The sequence below is a fragment of the Hyla sarda genome, unplaced genomic scaffold (assembly GCF_029499605.1).
Source record: "Hyla sarda isolate aHylSar1 unplaced genomic scaffold, aHylSar1.hap1 scaffold_540, whole genome shotgun sequence".
Taxonomy (NCBI): domain Eukaryota; kingdom Metazoa; phylum Chordata; class Amphibia; order Anura; family Hylidae; genus Hyla; species Hyla sarda.
Window position 1 is genome coordinate 149,197 of NW_026610551.1, and position 20,779 is coordinate 169,975.

At 47.9% G+C, this 20,779-nt stretch overlaps 7 non-coding genes and 1 pseudogene across 7 annotated transcripts; all 8 read left to right on the forward strand.

The window, feature by feature from the left end:
* The first annotated feature begins 4,085 nt into the window (after window positions 1-4,085).
* Window positions 4,086-4,261, forward strand: LOC130339279 (U2 spliceosomal RNA; annotated as a pseudogene).
* Window positions 4,262-6,344: 2,083 nt separating this feature from the next.
* LOC130339336 (U2 spliceosomal RNA) lies at window positions 6,345-6,535 on the forward strand. Its single transcript, XR_008879724.1, has one exon. It is a non-coding gene; the product is annotated as a U2 spliceosomal RNA (small nuclear RNA).
* Window positions 6,536-8,628: 2,093 nt separating this feature from the next.
* LOC130339337 (U2 spliceosomal RNA) lies at window positions 8,629-8,819 on the forward strand. Its single transcript, XR_008879725.1, has one exon. It is a non-coding gene; the product is annotated as a U2 spliceosomal RNA (small nuclear RNA).
* A 2,092-nt stretch (window positions 8,820-10,911) lies between these two features.
* LOC130339246 (U2 spliceosomal RNA) lies at window positions 10,912-11,102 on the forward strand. The gene has a single exon (XR_008879652.1). It is a non-coding gene; the product is annotated as a U2 spliceosomal RNA (small nuclear RNA).
* A 2,094-nt stretch (window positions 11,103-13,196) lies between these two features.
* LOC130339338 (U2 spliceosomal RNA) lies at window positions 13,197-13,387 on the forward strand. Its single transcript, XR_008879726.1, has one exon. It is a non-coding gene; the product is annotated as a U2 spliceosomal RNA (small nuclear RNA).
* Window positions 13,388-15,478: 2,091 nt separating this feature from the next.
* LOC130339339 (U2 spliceosomal RNA) lies at window positions 15,479-15,669 on the forward strand. Its single transcript, XR_008879727.1, has one exon. It is a non-coding gene; the product is annotated as a U2 spliceosomal RNA (small nuclear RNA).
* Window positions 15,670-17,757: 2,088 nt separating this feature from the next.
* On the forward strand, window positions 17,758-17,948 carry LOC130339258 (U2 spliceosomal RNA). The gene has a single exon (XR_008879663.1). It is a non-coding gene; the product is annotated as a U2 spliceosomal RNA (small nuclear RNA).
* Window positions 17,949-20,044: 2,096 nt separating this feature from the next.
* LOC130339342 (U2 spliceosomal RNA) lies at window positions 20,045-20,235 on the forward strand. The gene has a single exon (XR_008879729.1). It is a non-coding gene; the product is annotated as a U2 spliceosomal RNA (small nuclear RNA).
* The last annotated feature ends 544 nt before the right edge of the window (window positions 20,236-20,779 follow it).

Consider the following 20,779-nt stretch of genomic DNA (forward strand, 5'->3'; position numbering starts at 1 on the left):
CTGTGCTTCCTCCCCCAGGTACCATACAGAGGAAGAGGAAAGGAAGGGACAACGTATCAGAAGAGTCCCACAAAAGAAAAATAATCGAGACCTGCGAGACCCCTCAAGCTTCAGATGAGGAGGAGGAGATGGAGCAGGTCTGCGAGAGCCTTGAAGCTTCAGAAGGAGAGGAGGTGATGGAGCAGGCCCAAGTGGAGCAGGTCCAAGCAGAGCCAGTCCAAGCTCAATCTATGGAGGAGCTGCTGCAGGACCCAGAGGTTAAGAAAATCCTGGACACTCCGTCCAACACGGTCTACGACGAGTTCTTGGAAGGGCGCTACGAGAAGCCACAGGAGCCGACAGGCGCCAGAGAAGAGGACCCGTCCGACCAGACTGGTAACTAGTATCAGAACTAACCTCTCTTTTTATTCCCATGGCTGATCTCAACATCTTCTGCATTAATGTGAGGAGTATTAGAGCTTGGTTTAGATTTCAGACTGTTCTTACGTTCTTAGATTCCCAGAGGTGTGATGTTTACATGTTGCAGGAATGTGCTTTGTCTGCTTCTAGGTCTTACAACCATCTGGCCAGGCAGTGGCCTCACGGCCCTTCCTACTGGTCTGGTGGGGGCGACAATAGGTCTGCGGGGGTGGCCATCCTGATCAGGGGAGGTAACTTTGCACTTGATTCCGTCCGGGAGCTCGTCTGTGGCAGACTTCTTGTCGCAGACGGTTCCTGGGCGGGTGAGCCCGTGCGGCTCATCAGCGTGTATGCCTCCCCTGAGAGGGATGTCCGACTGGAGGTTCTCCAGGCCCTGCGGGCTGAACTCGCCACCACTAGAGCAGTAGTGTTGGGTGGTGACTTCAACTGCCCCATTGAGGTGGACGGGCGCAGTTCTGGCACATCCGCCAATCTGGACGTGACGTCTAAACTGCTGATTGAGATGGTGACGGAGGCATCCTTGCAGGACGTTGTCGGGTCCATCGGGAACGGCTCCGTAAACTATACGTGGAGCCGCCCCGATGGCTCGCTCCGTTCTCGGATAGACTTCATCTTCACTTCGAGAGCAGTCAGAAAGGTGTCGTACTCTATGGTCCCCTGCTTCTTCTCTGACCACAGGGCCATTCGATTCCGGGGGACTCTGGGCCATGGATTCCCACCTGGCCCGGGCTCCTGGAAGTTGAATTGTGCCCTGTTGGAGCAGAGGGAGGTCATGGAGGAACTTAGGGATGCTTACCTTGTATGGCGAAATGACAAATGTCTGTTCAAGTGCATCAGCGATTGGTGGGAATATGTTAAAGTCGAATTCCGTTGTTTCTTTCAGGCAAAAGGCAGACAACAGGCGTGTGCGAAGAAGTGGAACTTGAGGAAACTGCAGCGCGAGCTGCGGTCCCTGCAGGACCTGCTCCAGTGTGGCTGGGACGTCAGGGAGGAGCTGGAGGAGACCAAAAAGAGCTTGAAAAGGCACTTTGAGGAGGAATCCAAGCGAATCGTCTTTCGTTCCAAGGTGGAGAACCTGGAGAAGGGTGAGAAATGTAACTCTTTCTTTTTCAGGAAGCTCCATGCCGGCCACACGCCCCTGACTGAGCTACGAGATGAGACCGGACACATGAGGAGCGGCAAGGAGGAAGTGATGGGGGTCGTCCACGACTTCTACAGCAACCTCTACGCCCCCAAGTCATCCGACCCCGAAGCCGCCGAGAGGTTCCTGTCAGGTGTCACTAACGTTGTTGATCCCGCAGGTGCGGCGGCTATGGACGATCCCTTGACGGTGGGGGAGCTGCTCTCTGCCGCTAAATCCTTTAAGCCCGGCAGGACCCCGGGCAGTGACGGTCTCCCGGCCGAGCTCTACGTAGCGCTGGGTGACCTGATCTGTCCGGACCTGTTGGAGGTGTACGAGGAGATGGTGGTGGGGGGCAGAATGCCTCCGTCGTTGAGGGAAGGGATGATCACGATCTTGTATAAGCGGAAGGGGGAGAGATGTGACCTGAAAAACTGGCGTCCCATCTCTCTCCTGAACGTGGACTACAAGATCCTCGCCAAGGTGCTGGCCAACAGGCTGAAACCTGTCATGGGGCAGATCGTCCATCCGGACCAGACCTGCAGCATTCCTGGCCGCAGGATTGCCGACAGCCTTGCCCTTGTGAGAGACACGGTCCATTACATCCAGGACCGCGGGGGCCGCGCCGCCCTGGTCAGCTTAGATCAGGAGAAGGCGTTCGACCGTGTCTCCCACGCATTCATGGACAGGGTTTTGCGCAGGCTGGGTCTGGGGAAGATGTTTTGCTCTTTTGTTAACGTTATGTATTTTGACATTTACAGCACGGTGTTGGTGAACGGCTGGAAGACTGACCCCTTTTCCATTCTTTCAGGGGTTAGACAAGGCTGCCCTCTTTCACCTCTCCTTTTTGTTTGTGTTATAGAGCTCTTCGCTGAGACTATCCGGCAGAATGGAGAGATCAGAGGGATCACCGCACCAGGACCAGATCGCCACGAGGTCAAGTGCTCGCTCTACATGGACGACGTGACCGTCTTCTGCGCTGACCAGCGTTCGGTGACTGCACTCGTCCAGACCTGCGAGGACTTCGGCAGAGCTTCGGGGGCAAAAGTCAACTGCGGGAAGTCGGAGGCCATGCTCTTCGGGGAATGGCACCTGGCTTCTCCCGCCCCCTTCCCCTTTGCCGTTAAGCCGGACTTCATTCAAATTCTTGGAGTCTGGTTCGGGAAGGAAGGAGCGGCCCTTAAGTCTTGGCAAGACCGACTAGGAAGGATAAACTCGAAGATCGGACTGTGGAGCTCCAGAAAGCTCACGATGGAAGGCAAGGCACTTGTCCTGCGGAGTGAAGTTTTGCCTGTGCTCCAATATACCGCACAGGCCTGGCCTCCCCATACCACCGTTTGCAAGGCCATCACCCGGACAGTGTTTGGCTTCGTCTGGGGCAAAATGGACAGAGTCAAGAGGACCGTGATGTACAAGGAACCCCGCAAGGGTGGGAAGGGAATACCCGACATCCCCGCTCTGCTGAGGGCCTCCTTTGCATGTGTCACGGTGCAGCGGACTCTTGTAGAAAAGACTGGCTCAGCGGGCAGGTCCATGTCTCGCTTGCTTCTCATGCCCCTCTGGAGACAGCTGGGCTGGGACAAATGGGACAGCTCCATCCCTTACAACTGGAACACTCCCTGGTTCTATGGGGATGTTGTCCGGTTTGTGAGGGAGCACCAGCTGGAAGGACTGAAACCAGACCTATGGAAGCCGAAGACAATCCACAAGCTCATCCGAGCTAAGGACTCGACCGAGCTGGTTCCGGGACTCCCCGCAGCCACTGCAGAGACAGTTTGGAACAATGTGGCCTCAAAGCGGCTTACCAATGGACACAAGGACTTGTCGTGGATGGCCGTCATGGGAGGTCTCTCTCTCAGGTCATTCATGCATGCCCGCAACCTGTGCAAGACCCGGTACTGCCCCCGTTGCCCCTACGTGGAGGAAACATCTTTCCACGTGTTTTGGCAGTGCCCCTTTGCACAGGGTCTGTTGGACGCCCTAGAACAGGAACTCAGAGACTCAGTGCCCAGGAGCTGCCTATCGTACCATTCGGTGCTTTACGGCCTGTTCCCTGGGACCCACGACGTGGAGGCCATCCAGGAGGCCTGGCGCCTTATGAACTGTTTTAAGGACGCAGTGTGGCTTGCCAGGAACCGCCTCGTGATCAACAGGGAAAACATGTCCGTCCGGGACTGCCGCAGGTTCATCAAGAACCTGCTTAGAGACTATTCCATCTTGGACAGCTCGGCCGTTGATGAGGAAGAAGAGGAGTGAAGACCCCTCTCCTTCTCCCATGTCCCCCTGAAGATACAGCCCAACAGTTTGGCCCTGTGATCTGCCCCCTCCCTACCCCCACATAGTCGCCCACACCCCTACCCCGATCACAGATTGTATTATTTGGTTTTTGTTTGATCTCTTGTGCCTTTATATTGCAGGATTGAGCTGAATGTTAGAGTAGCATGGTGTGCGATGTATAGCTTAGGGAACCTTTGCTGTGTATCGTACTATCATGCTTTGTGTGACTGTAATTTATTGTACGACTTGTAATGACTGAACGGAAAATAAAGCTCTTTCAATCAAAAAAAATCTGTTCTTATCAGTTTAATATCTGATACGTCCCCTATCTGGGGACCATATATTAAATGGATTTTTGAGAACGGGGGCCGATTTCGAAGCTTGCTTCCGTCGCCCTATGCATTGACCCGATATGGCAGTATCTTCGGGTACAGTGCACCACCCCCTTACAGGGTTAAAAAGAAAGATTCCTACTTTCATTGCTACCTGCTTGCTGGCTAGCCAGCCCTGTGGGCCTTGCTGCTGCTGCAGCCAAAAAACAAAAGGTGGTGCTGCTGCTGCTTCTGCTGCTTCTGCTTCTGCTTGTGTCTGGCCGCTGTTGGAGCGTCCAGGCACAGGACTTCTGCTGCTGCTGACTAAATGGCCTCCTTAATTGGATCATTTGAGTAGCCAGCACACCTGTGCAGGTAGGGCATGACATGATAGGCAGCTGCCTTGATAGCGGGTGGGTGCTGAATCTTCCTAATTGACAAAATAAGATTAATGCTTATGAAGAAATATAAAATCTCATCCCTTCCCCAATATCGCGCCACACCCCTACCCCTTAATTCCCTGGTTGAACTTGATGGACATATGTCTTTTTTCGACCGTACTAACTATGTAACTATGTAACATAACATGGGGGGGGGGGGGGGGTCTCCTGGCTGTTCACACAGGTGTGTCATTGCTGTACATTGACCATGCATTGCTTCTGTGGTATTGCAAAGGCAAAGACAAATGCTTCCAGCCATCCATTGCACTAATGGATTGGTCATCAGCTGGCTGTCTATGTCCCGCATCAATATAGACCAAAGTACAGAGGGTTAGGCTATGCTATTGTGCACCTACCTAATGCATCAGAAGGTGCGAGGCCCTTGCTAAATTCTGTGCACAGACTTTGAGATCTATACTTTAGACTGTATCTAAACCTGCTCCAACATGGACTGACATTCTGGCCTACTTTCAGCCGATGCGACTTGTCTGTCGCTGAACAGTCGCTTTTTATGTATTCAGCACCTATGTATAATGTTGTAAAAATGCTCTAGAAGCTAAAGTCGCAGAAATGTCACACATATTTGGCCTGCAACTTTCTGTGCGACAAATTCAGACAGGAAAAATCAGTATAAATCCTTAGAAAATTATCCCCCAGTGTCTCCATCTGCTGGCGGTATTGAATAAGCATTGCTGCACTGATGGGGTATGCATTAGACGAAAAAAAAGAAGAAAAAGAAGAATAATACGCCCAGAAAAGAGGCGAAAAGGAGAAAAACGTAAAAAAACGTGAAAAAAAAATAAGAGGAAGAGAAGGGAAAAAAAGGTGGAAAGGGGTTTAAAAGTGATTTCGGCGGAGAAATATATATATATATATATATATATATATATATATATATATATACGCGCACACACACACATATATATAAACGTATTCTCCGTTGAGATATTGCAGCCGCTGCTGTGTCCAGGCCCAGGAGCCTTAGCACTGTGCTGTGATGTCACTCAATACCACTGACATCACTAGGTGTAAACAACATCTCTCCTTTGCTGTGTATGTGACTATGGAGCTGTTTGGTGATGTCGTCTATTATGGCCTTCATAGAAGCAACAGGAGATTGTTGCATCCATCTAGAACCCTCAGAACTACAGTGCTATGATGTCACTCACTTCCACAGGCCTTGCAGAGTGTAAACAACAACAACCCAGCTTTGTTGTGTATGTAACCATAGGGATTTGTGATGTCACCTAGAACCTTCACAGCAGCGACAGCTTTATGAGGAGCATCAGCACTGCTCTGCCTGAGCAGAACCATCACCGCCATAGGTTTTCAAATAACCCGGGTTTAACCCACACAGGTAAGTCCAATGGGGTGCAGGCATGTCCTCTATGCTTACAGCTTCCCGTGGGTGTTGGTTTGATACCGTTTGGGGACAGCCAAGGAGGCATCTGCAGGCAACAAAGGTAGGTGTGTGCTTGTGTGTGTGTTTCCTATGCAGATCCTAAGCCCAGTGTCACATGCAAGTAGGAGGAGTAAGAAGGGTTCCTGGCAAATCCGGGTTATGGATTGCATTTAAAAAGGCCCCATGGGAGTGCAATGGGCCCCTGTCTTGCTGCTTAGCAATAATAGTATGGGTTTAGGTTCTGCTGTGTGTACTGGTGGTTGACTGCCCCCCAGCCCAGAGTGTGCATGGAAAATTGTCTGGCAGCCTCCCTGACAGCAAGCAGTGATAGTGCCCATGAAGGGCACCTTGTTGGGCCCGCCCCTTTCACGGTTATCGCTTCTCGGCCTTTTGGCTAAGATCAAGTGTAGTATCTGTTCTTATCAGTTTAATATCTGATACGTCCCCTATCTGGGGACCATATATTAAATGGATTTTTGAGAACGGGGGCCGATTTCGAAGCTTGCTTCCGTCGCCCTATGCATTGACCCGATATGGCAGTATCTTCGGGTACAGTGCACCACCCCCTTACAGGGTTAAAAAGAAAGATTCCTACTTTCATTGCTACCTGCTTGCTGGCTAGCCAGCTAGCCAGCCCTGTGGGCCTTGCTGCTGCTGCAGCCAAAAAACAAAAGGTGGTGCTGCTGCTGCTTCTGCTGCTTCTGCTTCTGCTTGTGTCTGGCCGCTGTTGGAGCGTCCAGGCACAGGACTTCTGCTGCTGCTGACTAAATGGCCTCCTTAATTGGATCATTTGAGTAGCCAGCACACCTGTGCAGGTAGGGCATGACATGATAGGCAGCTGCCTTGATAGCGGGTGGGTGCTGAATGTTCCTAATTGACAAAATAAGATTAATGCTTATGAAGAAATATAAAATCTCATCCCTTCCCCAATATCGCGCCACACCCCTACCCCTTAATTCCCTGGTTGAACTTGATGGACATATGTCTTTTTTCGACCGTACTAACTATGTAACTATGTAACATAACATGGGGGGGGGGGGGGGGTCTCCTGGCTGTTCACACAGGTGTGTCATTGCTGTACATTGACCATGCATTGCTTCTGTGGTATTGCAAAGGCAAAGACAAATGCTTCCAGCCATCCATTGCACTAATGGATTGGTCATCAGCTGGCTGTCTATGTCCCGCATCAATATAGACCAAAGTACAGAGGGTTAGGCTATGCTATTGTGCACCTACCTGATGCATCAGAAGGTGCGAGGCCCTTGCTAAATTCTGTGCACAGACTTTGAGATCTATACTTTAGACTGTATCTAAACCTGCTCCAACATGGACTGACATTCTGGCCTACTTTCAGCCGATGCGACTTGTCTGTCGCTGAACAGTCGCTTTTTATGTATTCAGCACCTATGTATAATGTTGTAAAAATGCTCTAGAAGCTAAAGTCACAGAAATGTCACACATATTTGGCCTGCAACTTTCTGTGCGACAAATTCAGACAGGAAAAATCAGTATAAATCCTTAGAAAATTATCCCCCAGTGTCTCCATCTGCTGGCGGTATTGAATAAGCATTGCTGCACTGATGGGGTATGCATTAGACGAAAAAAAAGAAGAAAAAGAAGAATAATACGCCCAGAAAAGAGGCGAAAAGGAGAAAAACGTAAAAAAACGTGAAAAAAAAGTAAGAGGAAGAGAAGGGAAAAAAAGGTGGAAATGGGTTTAAAAGTGATTTCGGCGGAGAAATATATATATATATATATATATATATATATATATATATATATATACGCGCACACACACACATATATATAAACGTATTCTCCGTTGAGATATTGCAGCCGCTGCTGTGTCCAGGCCCAGGAGCCTTAGCACTGTGCTGTGATGTCACTCAATACCACTGACATCACTAGGTGTAAACAACATCTCTCCTTTGCTGTGTATGTGACTATGGAGCTGTTTGGTGATGTCGTCTATTATGGCCTTCATAGAAGCAACAGGAGATTGTTGCATCCATCTAGAACCCTCAGAACTACAGTGCTATGATGTCACTCACTTCCACAGGCCTTGCAGAGTGTAAACAACAACAACCCAGCTTTGTTGTGTATGTAACCATAGGGATTTGTGATGTCACCTAGAACCTTCACAGCAGCGACAGCTTTATGAGGAGCATCAGCACTGCTCTGCCTGAGCAGAACCATCACCGCCATAGGTTGTCAAATAACCCGGGTTTAACCCACACAGGTAAGTCCAATGGGGTGCAGGCATGTCCTCTATGCTTACAGCTTCCCGTGGGTGTTGGTTTGATACCGTTTGGGGACAGCCAAGGAGGCATCTGCAGGCAACAAAGGTAGGTGTGTGCTTGTGTGTGTGTTTCCTATGCAGATCCTAAGCCCAGTGTCACATGCAAGTAGGAGGAGTAAGAAGGGTTCCTGGCAAATCCGGGTTATGGATTGCATTTAAAAAGGCCCCGTGGGAGTGCAATGGGCCCCTGTCTTGCTGCTTAGCAATAATGGTATGGGTTTAGGTTCTGCTGTGTGTACTGGTGGTTGACTGCCCCCCAGCCCAGAGTGTGCATGGAAAATTGTCTGGCAGCCTCCCTGACAGCAAGCAGTGATAGTGCCCATGAAGGGCACCTTGTTGGGCCCGCCCCTTTCACGGTTATCGCTTCTCGGCCTTTTGGCTAAGATCAAGTGTAGTATCTGTTCTTATCAGTTTAATATCTGATACGTCCCCTATCTGGGGACCATATATTAAATGGATTTTTGAGAACGGGGGCCGATTTCGAAGCTTGCTTCCGTCGCCCTATGCATTGACCCGATATGGCAGTATCTTCGGGTACAGTGCACCACCCCCTTACAGGGTTAAAAAGAAAGATTCCTACTTTCATTGCTACCTGCTTGCTGGCTAGCCAGCTAGCCAGCCCTGTGGGCCTTGCTGCTGCTGCAGCCAAAAAACAAAAGGTGGTGCTGCTGCTGCTTCTGCTGCTTCTGCTTCTGCTTGTGTCTGGCCGCTGTTGGAGCGTCCAGGCACAGGACTTCTGCTGCTGCTGACTAAATGGCCTCCTTAATTGGATCATTTGAGTAGCCAGCACACCTGTGCAGGTAGGGCATGACATGATAGGCAGCTGCCTTGATAGCGGGTGGGTGCTGAATGTTCCTAATTGATAAAATAAGATTAATGCTTATGAAGAAATATAAAATCTCATCCCTTCCCCAATATCGCGCCACACCCCTACCCCTTAATTCCCTGGTTGAACTTGATGGACATATGTCTTTTTTCGACCGTACTAACTATGTAACTATGTAACATAACATGGGGGGGGGGGGGGGGGGGTCTCCTGGCTGTTCACACAGGTGTGTCATTGCTGTACATTGACCATGCATTGCTTCTGTGGTATTGCAAAGGCAAAGACAAATGCTTCCAGCCATCCATTGCACTAATGGATTGGTCATCAGCTGGCTGTCTATGTCCCGCATCAATATAGACCAAAGTACAGAGGGTTAGGCTATGCTATTGTGCACCTACCTGATGCATCAGAAGGTGCGAGGCCCTTGCTAAATTCTGTGCACAGACTTTGAGATCTATACTTTAGACTGTATCTAAACCTGCTCCAACATGGACTGACATTCTGGCCTACTTTCAGCCGATGCGACTTGTCTGTCGCTGAACAGTCGCTTTTTATGTATTCAGCACCTATGTATAATGTTGTAAAAATGCTCTAGAAGCTAAAGTCGCAGAAATGTCACACATATTTGGCCTGCAACTTTCTGTGCGACAAATTCAGACAGGAAAAATCAGTATAAATCCTTAGAAAATTATCCCCCAGTGTCTCCATCTGCTGGCGGTATTGAATAAGCATTGCTGCACTGATGGGGTATGCATTAGACGAAAAAAAAGAAGAAAAAGAAGAATAATACGCCCAGAAAAGAGGCGAAAAGGAGAAAAACGTAAAAAAACGTGAAAAAAAAGTAAGAGGAAGAGAAGGGAAAAAAAGGTGGAAATGGGTTTAAAAGTGATTTCGGCGGAGAAATATATATATATATATATATATATATATATATATATATATACGCGCACACACACACATATATATAAACGTATTCTCCGTTGAGATATTGCAGCCGCTGCTGTGTCCAGGCCCAGGAGCCTTAGCACTGTGCTGTGATGTCACTCAATACCACTGACATCACTAGGTGTAAACAACATCTCTCCTTTGCTGTGTATGTGACTATGGAGCTGTTTGGTGATGTCGTCTATTATGGCCTTCATAGAAGCAACAGGAGATTGTTGCATCCATCTAGAACCCTCAGAACTACAGTGCTATGATGTCACTCACTTCCACAGGCCTTGCAGAGTGTAAACAACAACAACCCAGCTTTGTTGTGTATGTAACCATAGGGATTTGTGATGTCACCTAGAACCTTCACAGCAGCGACAGCTTTATGAGGAGCATCAGCACTGCTCTGCCTGAGCAGAACCATCACCGCCATAGGTTGTCAAATAACCCGGGTTTAACCCACACAGGTAAGTCCAATGGGGTGCAGGCATGTCCTCTATGCTTACAGCTTCCCGTGGGTGTTGGTTTGATACCGTTTGGGGACAGCCAAGGAGGCATCTGCAGGCAACAAAGGTAGGTGTGTGCTTGTGTGTGTGTTTCCTATGCAGATCCTAAGCCCAGTGTCACATGCAAGTAGGAGGAGTAAGAAGGGTTCCTGGCAAATCCGGGTTATGGATTGCATTTAAAAAGGCCCCGTGGGAGTGCAATGGGCCCCTGTCTTGCTGCTTAGCAATAATGGTATGGGTTTAGGTTCTGCTGTGTGTACTGGTGGTTGACTGCCCCCCAGCCCAGAGTGTGCATGGAAAATTGTCTGGCAGCCTCCCTGACAGCAAGCAGTGATAGTGCCCATGAAGGGCACCTTGTTGGGCCTGCCCCTTTCACGGTTATCGCTTCTCGGCCTTTTGGCTAAGATCAAGTGTAGTATCTGTTCTTATCAGTTTAATATCTGATACGTCCCCTATCTGGGGACCATATATTAAATGGATTTTTGAGAACGGGGGCCGATTTCGAAGCTTGCTTCTGTCGCCCTATGCATTGACCCGATATGGCAGTATCTTCGGGTACAGTGCACCACCCCCTTACAGGGTTAAAAAGAAAGATTCCTACTTTCATTGCTACCTGCTTGCTGGCTAGCCAGCTAGCCAGCCCTGTGGGCCTTGCTGCTGCTGCAGCCAAAAAACAAAAGGTGGTGCTGCTGCTGCTTCTGCTGCTTCTGCTTCTGCTTGTGTCTGGCCGCTGTTGGAGCGTCCAGGCACAGGACTTCTGCTGCTGCTGACTAAATGGCCTCCTTAATTGGATCATTTGAGTAGCCAGCACACCTGTGCAGGTAGGGCATGACATGATAGGCAGCTGCCTTGATAGCGGGTGGGTGCTGAATGTTCCTAATTGACAAAATAAGATTAATGCTTATGAAGAAATATAAAATCTCATCCCTTCCCCAATATCGCGCCACACCCCTACCCCTTAATTCCCTGGTTGAACTTGATGGACATATGTCTTTTTTCGACCGTACTAACTATGTAACTATGTAACATAACATGGGGGGGGGGGGGGGTCTCCTGGCTGTTCACACAGGTGTGTCATTGCTGTACATTGACCATGCATTGCTTCTGTGGTATTGCAAAGGCAAAGACAAATGCTTCCAGCCATCCATTGCACTAATGGATTGGTCATCAGCTGGCTGTCTATGTCCCGCATCAATATAGACCAAAGTACAGAGGGTTAGGCTATGCTATTGTGCACCTACCTGATGCATCAGAAGGTGCGAGGCCCTTGCTAAATTCTGTGCACAGACTTTGAGATCTATACTTTAGACTGTATCTAAACCTGCTCCAACATGGACTGACATTCTGGCCTACTTTCAGCCGATGCGACTTGTCTGTCGCTGAACAGTCGCTTTTTATGTATTCAGCACCTATGTCTAATGTTGTAAAAATGCTCTAGAAGCTAAAGTCGCAGAAATGTCACACATATTTGGCCTGCAACTTTCTGTGCGACAAATTCAGACAGGAAAAATCAGTATAAATCCTTAGAAAATTATCCCCCAGTGTCTCCATCTGCTGGCGGTATTGAATAAGCATTGCTGCACTGATGGGGTATGCATTAGACGAAAAAAAAGAAGAAAAAGAAGAATAATACGCCCAGAAAAGAGGCGAAAAGGAGAAAAACGTAAAAAAACGTGAAAAAAAAGTAAGAGGAAGAGAAGGGAAAAAAAGGTGGAAATGGGTTTAAAAGTGATTTCGGCGGAGAAATATATATATATATATATATATATATATATATATATATATATATATACGCGCACACACACACATATATATAAACGTATTCTCCGTTGAGATATTGCAGCCGCTGCTGTGTCCAGGCCCAGGAGCCTTAGCACTGTGCTGTGATGTCACTCAATACCACTGACATCACTAGGTGTAAACAACATCTCTCCTTTGCTGTGTATGTGACTATGGAGCTGTTTGGTGATGTCGTCTATTATGGCCTTCATAGAAGCAACAGGAGATTGTTGCATCCATCTAGAACCCTCAGAACTACAGTGCTATGATGTCACTCACTTCCACAGGCCTTGCAGAGTGTAAACAACAACAACCCAGCTTTGTTGTGTATGTAACCATAGGGATTTGTGATGTCACCTAGAACCTTCACAGCAGCGACAGCTTTATGAGGAGCATCAGCACTGCTCTGCCTGAGCAGAACCATCACCGCCATAGGTTGTCAAATAACCCGGGTTTAACCCACACAGGTAAGTCCAATGGGGTGCAGGCATGTCCTCTATGCTTACAGCTTCCCGTGGGTGTTGGTTTGTTACCGTTTGGGGACAGCCAAGGAGGCATCTGCAGGCAACAAAGGTAGGTGTGTGCTTGTGTGTGTGTTTCCTATGCAGATCCTAAGCCCAGTGTCACATGCAAGTAGGAGGAGTAAGAAGGGTTCCTGGCAAATCCGGGTTATGGATTGCATTTAAAAAGGCCCCGTGGGAGTGCAATGGGCCCCTGTCTTGCTGCTTAGCAATAATGGTATGGGTTTAGGTTCTGCTGTGTGTACTGGTGGTTGACTGCCCCCCAGCCCAGAGTGTGCATGGAAAATTGTCTGGCAGCCTCCCTGACAGCAAGCAGTGATAGTGCCCATGAAGGGCACCTTGTTGGGCCCGCCCCTTTCACGGTTATCGCTTCTCGGCCTTTTGGCTAAGATCAAGTGTAGTATCTGTTCTTATCAGTTTAATATCTGATACGTCCCCTATCTGGGGACCATATATTAAATGGATTTTTGAGAACGGGGGCCGATTTCGAAGCTTGCTTCCGTCGCCCTATGCATTGACCCGATATGGCAGTATCTTCGGGTACAGTGCACCACCCCCTTACAGGGTTAAAAAGAAAGATTCCTACTTTCATTGCTACCTGCTTGCTGGCTAGCCAGCTAGCCAGCCCTGTGGGCCTTGCTGCTGCTGCAGCCAAAAAACAAAAGGTGGTGCTGCTGCTGCTTCTGCTGCTTCTGCTTCTGCTTGTGTCTGGCCGCTGTTGGAGCGTCCAGGCACAGGACTTCTGCTGCTGCTGACTAAATGGCCTCCTTAATTGGATCATTTGAGTAGCCAGCACACCTGTGCAGGTAGGGCATGACATGATAGGCAGCTGCCTTGATAGCGGGTGGGTGCTGAATGTTCCTAATTGACAAAATAAGATTAATGCTTATGAAGAAATATAAAATCTCATCCCTTCCCCAATATCGCGCCACACCCCTACCCCTTAATTCCCTGGTTGAACTTGATGGACATATGTCTTTTTTCGACCGTACTAACTATGTAACTATGTAACATAACATGGGGGGGGGGGGGGTCTCCTGGCTGTTCACACAGGTGTGTCATTGCTGTACATTGACCATGCATTGCTTCTGTGGTATTGCAAAGGCAAAGACAAATGCTTCCAGCCATCCATTGCACTAATGGATTGGTCATCAGCTGGCTGTCTATGTCCCGCATCAATATAGACCAAAGTACAGAGGGTTAGGCTATGCTATTGTGCACCTACCTGATGCATCAGAAGGTGCGAGGCCCTTGCTAAATTCTGTGCACAGACTTTGAGATCTATACTTTAGACTGTATCTAAACCTGCTCCAACATGGACTGACATTCTGGCCTACTTTCAGCCGATGCGACTTGTCTGTCGCTGAACAGTCGCTTTTTATGTATTCAGCACCTATGTATAATGTTGTAAAAATGGTCTAGAAGCTAAAGTCGCAGAAATGTCACACATATTTGGCCTGCAACTTTCTGTGCGACAAATTCAGACAGGAAAAATCAGTATAAATCCTTAGAAAATTATCCCCCAGTGTCTCCATCTGCTGGCGGTATTGAATAAGCATTGCTGCACTGATGGGGTATGCATTAGACGAAAAAAAAGAAGAAAAAGAAGAAGAATACGCCCAGAAAAGAGGCGAAAAGGAGAAAAACGTAAAAAAACGTGAAAAAAAAGTAAGAGGAAGAGAAGGGAAAAAAAGGTGGAAATGGGTTTAAAAGTGATTTCGGCGGAGAAATATATATATATATATATATATATATATATATATATATATATATACGCGCACACACACACATATATATAAACGTATTCTCCGTTGAGATATTGCAGCCGCTGCTGTGTCCAGGCCCAGGAGCCTTAGCACTGTGCTGTGATGTCACTCAATACCACTGACATCACTAGGTGTAAACAACATCTCTCCTTTGCTGTGTATGTGACTATGGAGCTGTTTGGTGATGTCGTCTATTATGGCCTTCATAGAAGCAACAGGAGATTGTTGCATCCATCTAGAACCCTCAGAACTACAGTGCTATGATGTCACTCACTTCCACAGGCCTTGCAGAGTGTAAACAACAACAACCCAGCTTTGTTGTGTATGTAACCATAGGGATTTGTGATGTCACCTAGAACCTTCACAGCAGCGACAGCTTTATGAGGAGCATCAGCACTGCTCTGCCTGAGCAGAAACATCACCGCCATAGGTTGTCAAATAACCCGGGTTTAACCCACACAGGTAAGTCCAATGGGGTGCAGGCATGTCCTCTATGCTTACAGCTTCCCGTGGGTGTTGGTTTGATACCGTTTGGGGACAGCCAAGGAGGCATCTGCAGGCAACAAAGGTAGGTGTGTGCTTGTGTGTGTGTTTCCTATGCAGATCCTAAGCCCAGTGTCACATGCAAGTAGGAGGAGTAAGAAGGGTTCCTGGCAAATCCGGGTTATGGATTGCATTTAAAAAGGCCCCGTGGGAGTGCAATGGGCCCCTGTCTTGCTGCTTAGCAATAATGGTATGGGTTTAGGTTCTGCTGTGTGTACTGGTGGTTGACTGCCCCCCAGCCCAGAGTGTGCATGGAAAATTGTCTGGCAGCCTCCCTGACAGCAAGCAGTGATAGTGCCCATGAAGGGCACCTTGTTGGGCCCGCCCCTTTCACGGTTATCGCTTCTCGGCCTTTTGGCTAAGATCAAGTGTAGTATCTGTTCTTATCAGTTTAATATCTGATACGTCCCCTATCTGGGGACCATATATTAAATGGATTTTTGAGAACGGGGGCCGATTTCGAAGCTTGCTTCCGTCGCCCTATGCATTGACCCGATATGGCAGTATCTTCGGGTACAGTGCACCACCCCCTTACAGGGTTAAAAAGAAAGATTCCTACTTTCATTGCTACCTGCTTGCCGGCTAGCCAGCTAGCCAGCTTTGTGGGCCTTGCTGCTGCTGCAGCCAAAAAACAAAAGGTGGTGCTGCTGCTGCTTCTGCTGCTTCTGCTTCTGCTTGTGTCTGGCCGCTGTTGGAGCGTCCAGGCACAGGACTTCTGCTGCTGCTGACTAAATGGCCTCCTTAATTGGATCATTTGAGTAGCCAGCACACCTGTGCAGGTAGGGCATGACATGATAGGCAGCTGCCTTGATAGCGGGTGGGTGCTGAATGTTCCTAATTGACAAAATAAGATTAATGCTTATGAAGAAATATAAAATCTCATCCCTTCCCCAATATCGCGCCACACCCCTACCCCTTAATTCCCTGGTTGAACTTGATGGACATATGTCTTTTTTCGACCGTACTAACTATGTAACTATGTAACATAACATGGGGGGGGGGGGGTCTCCTGGCTGTTCACACAGGTGTGTCATTGCTGTACATTGACCATGCATTGCTTCTGTGGTATTGCAAAGGCAAAGACAAATGCTTCCAGCCATCCATTGCACTAATGGATTGGTCATCAGCTGGCTGTCTATGTCCCGCATCAATATAGACCAAAGTACAGAGGGTTAGGCTATGCTATTGTGCACCTACCTGATGCATCAGAAGGTGCGAGGCCCTTGCTAAATTCTGTGCACAGACTTTGAGATCTATACTTTAGACTGTATCTAAACCTGCTCCAACATGGACTGACATTCTGGCCTACTTTCAGCCGATGCGACTTGTCTGTCGCTGAACAGTCGCTTTTTATGTATTCAGCACCTATGTATAATGTTGTAAAAATGCTCTAGAAGCTAAAGTCGCAGAAATGTCACACATATTTGGCCTGCAACTTTCTGTGCGACAAATTCAGACAGGAAAAATCAGTATAAATCCTTAGAAAATTATCCCCCAGTGTCTCCATCTGCTGGCGGTATTGAATAAGCATTGCTGCACTGATGGGGTATGCATTAGACGAAAAAAAAGAAGAAAAAGAAGAATAATACGCCCAGAAAAGAGGCGAAAAGGAGAAAAACGTAAAAAAACGTGAAAAAAAAGTAAGAGGAAGAGAAGGGAAAAAAAGGTGGAAATGGGTTTAAAAGTGATTTCGGCGGAGAAATATATATATATATATATATATATATATATATATATATATATACGCGCACACACACACATATATATAAACGTATTCTCCGTTGAGATATTGCAGCCGCTGCTGTGTCCAGGCCCAGGAGCCTTAGCACTGTGCTGTGATGTCACTCAATACCACTGACATCACTAGGTGTAAACAACATCTCTCCTTTGCTGTGTATGTGACTATGGAGCTGTTTGGTGATGTCGTCTATTATGGCCTTCATAGAAGCAACAGGAGATTGTTGCATCCATCTAGAACCCTCAGAACTACAGTGCTATGATGTCACTCACTTCCACAGGCCTTGCAGAGTGTAAACAACAACAACCCAGCTTTGTTGTGTATGTAACCATAGGGATTTGTGATGTCACCTAGAACCTTCACAGCAGCGACAGCTTTATGAGGAGCATCAGCACTGCTCTGCCTGAGCAGAACCATCACCGCCATAGGTTGTCAAATAACCCGGGTTTAACCCACACAGGTAAGTCCAATGGGGTGCAGGCATGTCCTCTATGCTTACAGCTTCCCGTGGGTGTTGGTTTGATACCGTTTGGGGACAGCCAAGGAGGCATCTGCAGGCAACAAAGGTAGGTGTGTGCTTGTGTGTGTGTTTCCTATGCAGATCCTAAGCCCAGTGTCACATGCAAGTAGGAGGAGTAAGAAGGGTTCCTGGCAAATCCGGGTTATGGATTGCATTTAAAAAGGCCCCGTGGGAGTGCAATGGGCCCCTGTCTTGCTGCTTAGCAATAATGGTATGGGTTTAGGTTCTGCTGTGTGTACTGGTGGTTGACTGCCCCCCAGCCCAGAGTGTGCATGGAAAATTGTCTGGCAGCCTCCCTGACAGCAAGCAGTGATAGTGCCCATGAAGGGCACCTTGTTGGGCCTGCCCCTTTCACGGTTATCGCTTCTCGGCCTTTTGGCTAAGATCAAGTGTAGTATCTGTTCTTATCAGTTTAATATCTGATACGTCCCCTATCTGGGGACCATATATTAAATGGATTTTTGAGAACGGGGGCCGATTTCGAAGCTTGCTTCTGTCGCCCTATGCATTGACCCGATATGGCAGTATCTTCGGGTACAGTGCACCACCCCCTTACAGGGTTAAAAAGAAAGATTCCTACTTTCATTGCTACCTGCTTGCTGGCTAGCCAGCTAGCCAGCCCTGTGGGCCTTGCTGCTGCTGCAGCCAAAAAACAAAAGGTGGTGCTGCTGCTGCTTCTGCTGCTTCTGCTTCTGCTTGTGTCTGGCCGCTGTTGGAGCGTCCAGGCACAGGACTTCTGCTGCTGCTGACTAAATGGCCTCCTTAATTGGATCATTTGAGTAGCCAGCACACCTGTGCAGGTAGGGCATGACATGATAGGCAGCTGCCTTGATAGCGGGTGGGTGCTGAATGTTCCTAATTGACAAAATAAGATTAATGCTTATGAAGAAATATAAAATCTCATCCCTTCCCCAATATCGCGCCACACCCCTACCCCTTAATTCCCTGGTTGAACTTGATGGACATATGTCTTTTTTCGACCGTACTAACTATGTAACTATGTAACATAACATGGGGGGGGGGGGGGGTCTCCTGGCTGTTCACACAGGTGTGTCATTGCTGTACATTGACCATGCATTGCTTCTGTGGTATTGCAAAGGCAAAGACAAATGCTTCCAGCCATCCATTGCACTAATGGATTGGTCATCAGCTGGCTGTCTATGTCCCGCATCAATATAGACCAAAGTACAGAGGGTTAGGCTATGCTATTGTGCACCTACCTGATGCATCAGAAGGTGCGAGGCCCTTGCTAAATTCTGTGCACAGACTTTGAGATCTATACTTTAGACTGTATCTAAACCTGCTCCAACATGGACTGACATTCTGGCCTACTTTCAGCCGATGCGACTTGTCTGTCGCTGAACAGTCGCTTTTTATGTATTCAGCACCTATGTCTAATGTTGTAAAAATGCTCTAGAAGCTAAAGTCGCAGAAATGTCACACATATTTGGCCTGCAACTTTCTGTGCGACAAATTCAGACAGGAAAAATCAGTATAAATCCTTAGAAAATTATCCCCCAGTGTCTCCATCTGCTGGCGGTATTGAATAAGCATTGCTGCACTGATGGGGTATGCATTAGACGAAAAAAAAGAAGAAAAAGAAGAATAATACGCCCAGAAAAGAGGCGAAAAGGAGAAAAACGTAAAAAAACGTGAAAAAAAAGTAAGAGGAAGAGAAGGGAAAAAAAGGTGGAAATGGGTTTAAAAGTGATTTCGGCGGAGAAATATATATATATATATATATATATATATATATATATATATATATATATACGCGCACACACACACATATATATAAACGTATTCTCCGTTGAGATATTGCAGCCGCTGCTGTGTCCAGGCCCAGGAGCCTTAGCACTGTGCTGTGATGTCACTCAATACCACTGACATCACTAGGTGTAAACAACATCTCTCCTTTGCTGTGTATGTGACTATGGAGCTGTTTGGTGATGTCGTCTATTATGGCCTTCATAGAAGCAACAGGAGATTGTTGCATCCATCTAGAACCCTCAGAACTACAGTGCTATGATGTCACTCACTTCCACAGGCCTTGCAGAGTGTAAACAACAACAACCCAGCTTTGTTGTGTATGTAACCATAGGGATTTGTGATGTCACCTAGAACCTTCACAGCAGCGACAGCTTTATGAGGAGCATCAGCACTGCTCTGCCTGAGCAGAACCATCACCGCCATAGGTTGTCAAATAACCCGGGTTTAACCCACACAGGTAAGTCCAATGGGGTGCAGGCATGTCCTCTATGCTTACAGCTTCCCGTGGGTGTTGGTTTGTTACCGTTTGGGGACAGCCAAGGAGGCATCTGCAGGCAACAAAGGTAGGTGTGTGCTTGTGTGTGTGTTTCCTATGCAGATCCTAAGCCCAGTGTCACATGCAAGTAGGAGGAGTAAGAAGGGTTCCTGGCAAATCCGGGTTATGGATTGCATTTAAAAAGGCCCCGTGGGAGTGCAATGGGCCCCTGTCTTGCTGCTTAGCAATAATGGTATGGGTTTAGGTTCTGCTGTGTGTACTGGTGGTTGACTGCCCCCCAGCCCAGAGTGTGCATGGAAAATTGTCTGGCAGCCTCCCTGACAGCAAGCAGTGATAGTGCCCATGAAGGGCACCTTGTTGGGCCCGCCCCTTTCACGGTTATCGCTTCTCGGCCTTTTGGCTAAGATCAAGTGTAGTATCTGTTCTTATCAGTTTAATATCTGATACGTCCCCTATCTGGGGACCATATATTAAATGGATTTTTGAGAACGGGGGCCGATTTCGAAGCTTGCTTCCGTCGCCCTATGCATTGACCCGATATGGCAGTATCTTCGGGTACAGTGCACCACCCCCTTACAGGGTTAAAAAGAAAGATTCCTACTTTCATTGCTACCTGCTTGCTGGCTAGCCAGCTAGCCAGCCCTGTGGGCCTTGCTGCTGCTGCAGCCAAAAAACAAAAGGTGGTGCTGCTGCTGCTTCTGCTGCTTCTGCTTGTGTCTGGCCGCTGTTGGAGCGTCCAGGCACAGGACTTCTGCTGCTGCTGACTAAATGGCCTCCTTAATTGGATCATTTGAGTAGCCAGCACACCTGTGCAGGTAGGGCATGACATGATAGGCAGCTGCCTTGATAGCGGGTGGGTGCTGAATGTTCCTAATTGACAAAATAAGATTAATGCTTATGAAGAAATATAAAATCTCATCCCTTCCCCAATATCGCGCCACACCCCTACCCCTTAATTCCCTGGTTGAACTTGATGGACATATGTCTTTTTTCGACCGTACTAACTATGTAACTATGTAACATAACATGGGGGGGGGGGGGTCTCCTGGCTGTTCACACAGGTGTGTCATTGCTGTACATTGACCATGCATTGCTTCTGTGGTATTGCAAAGGCA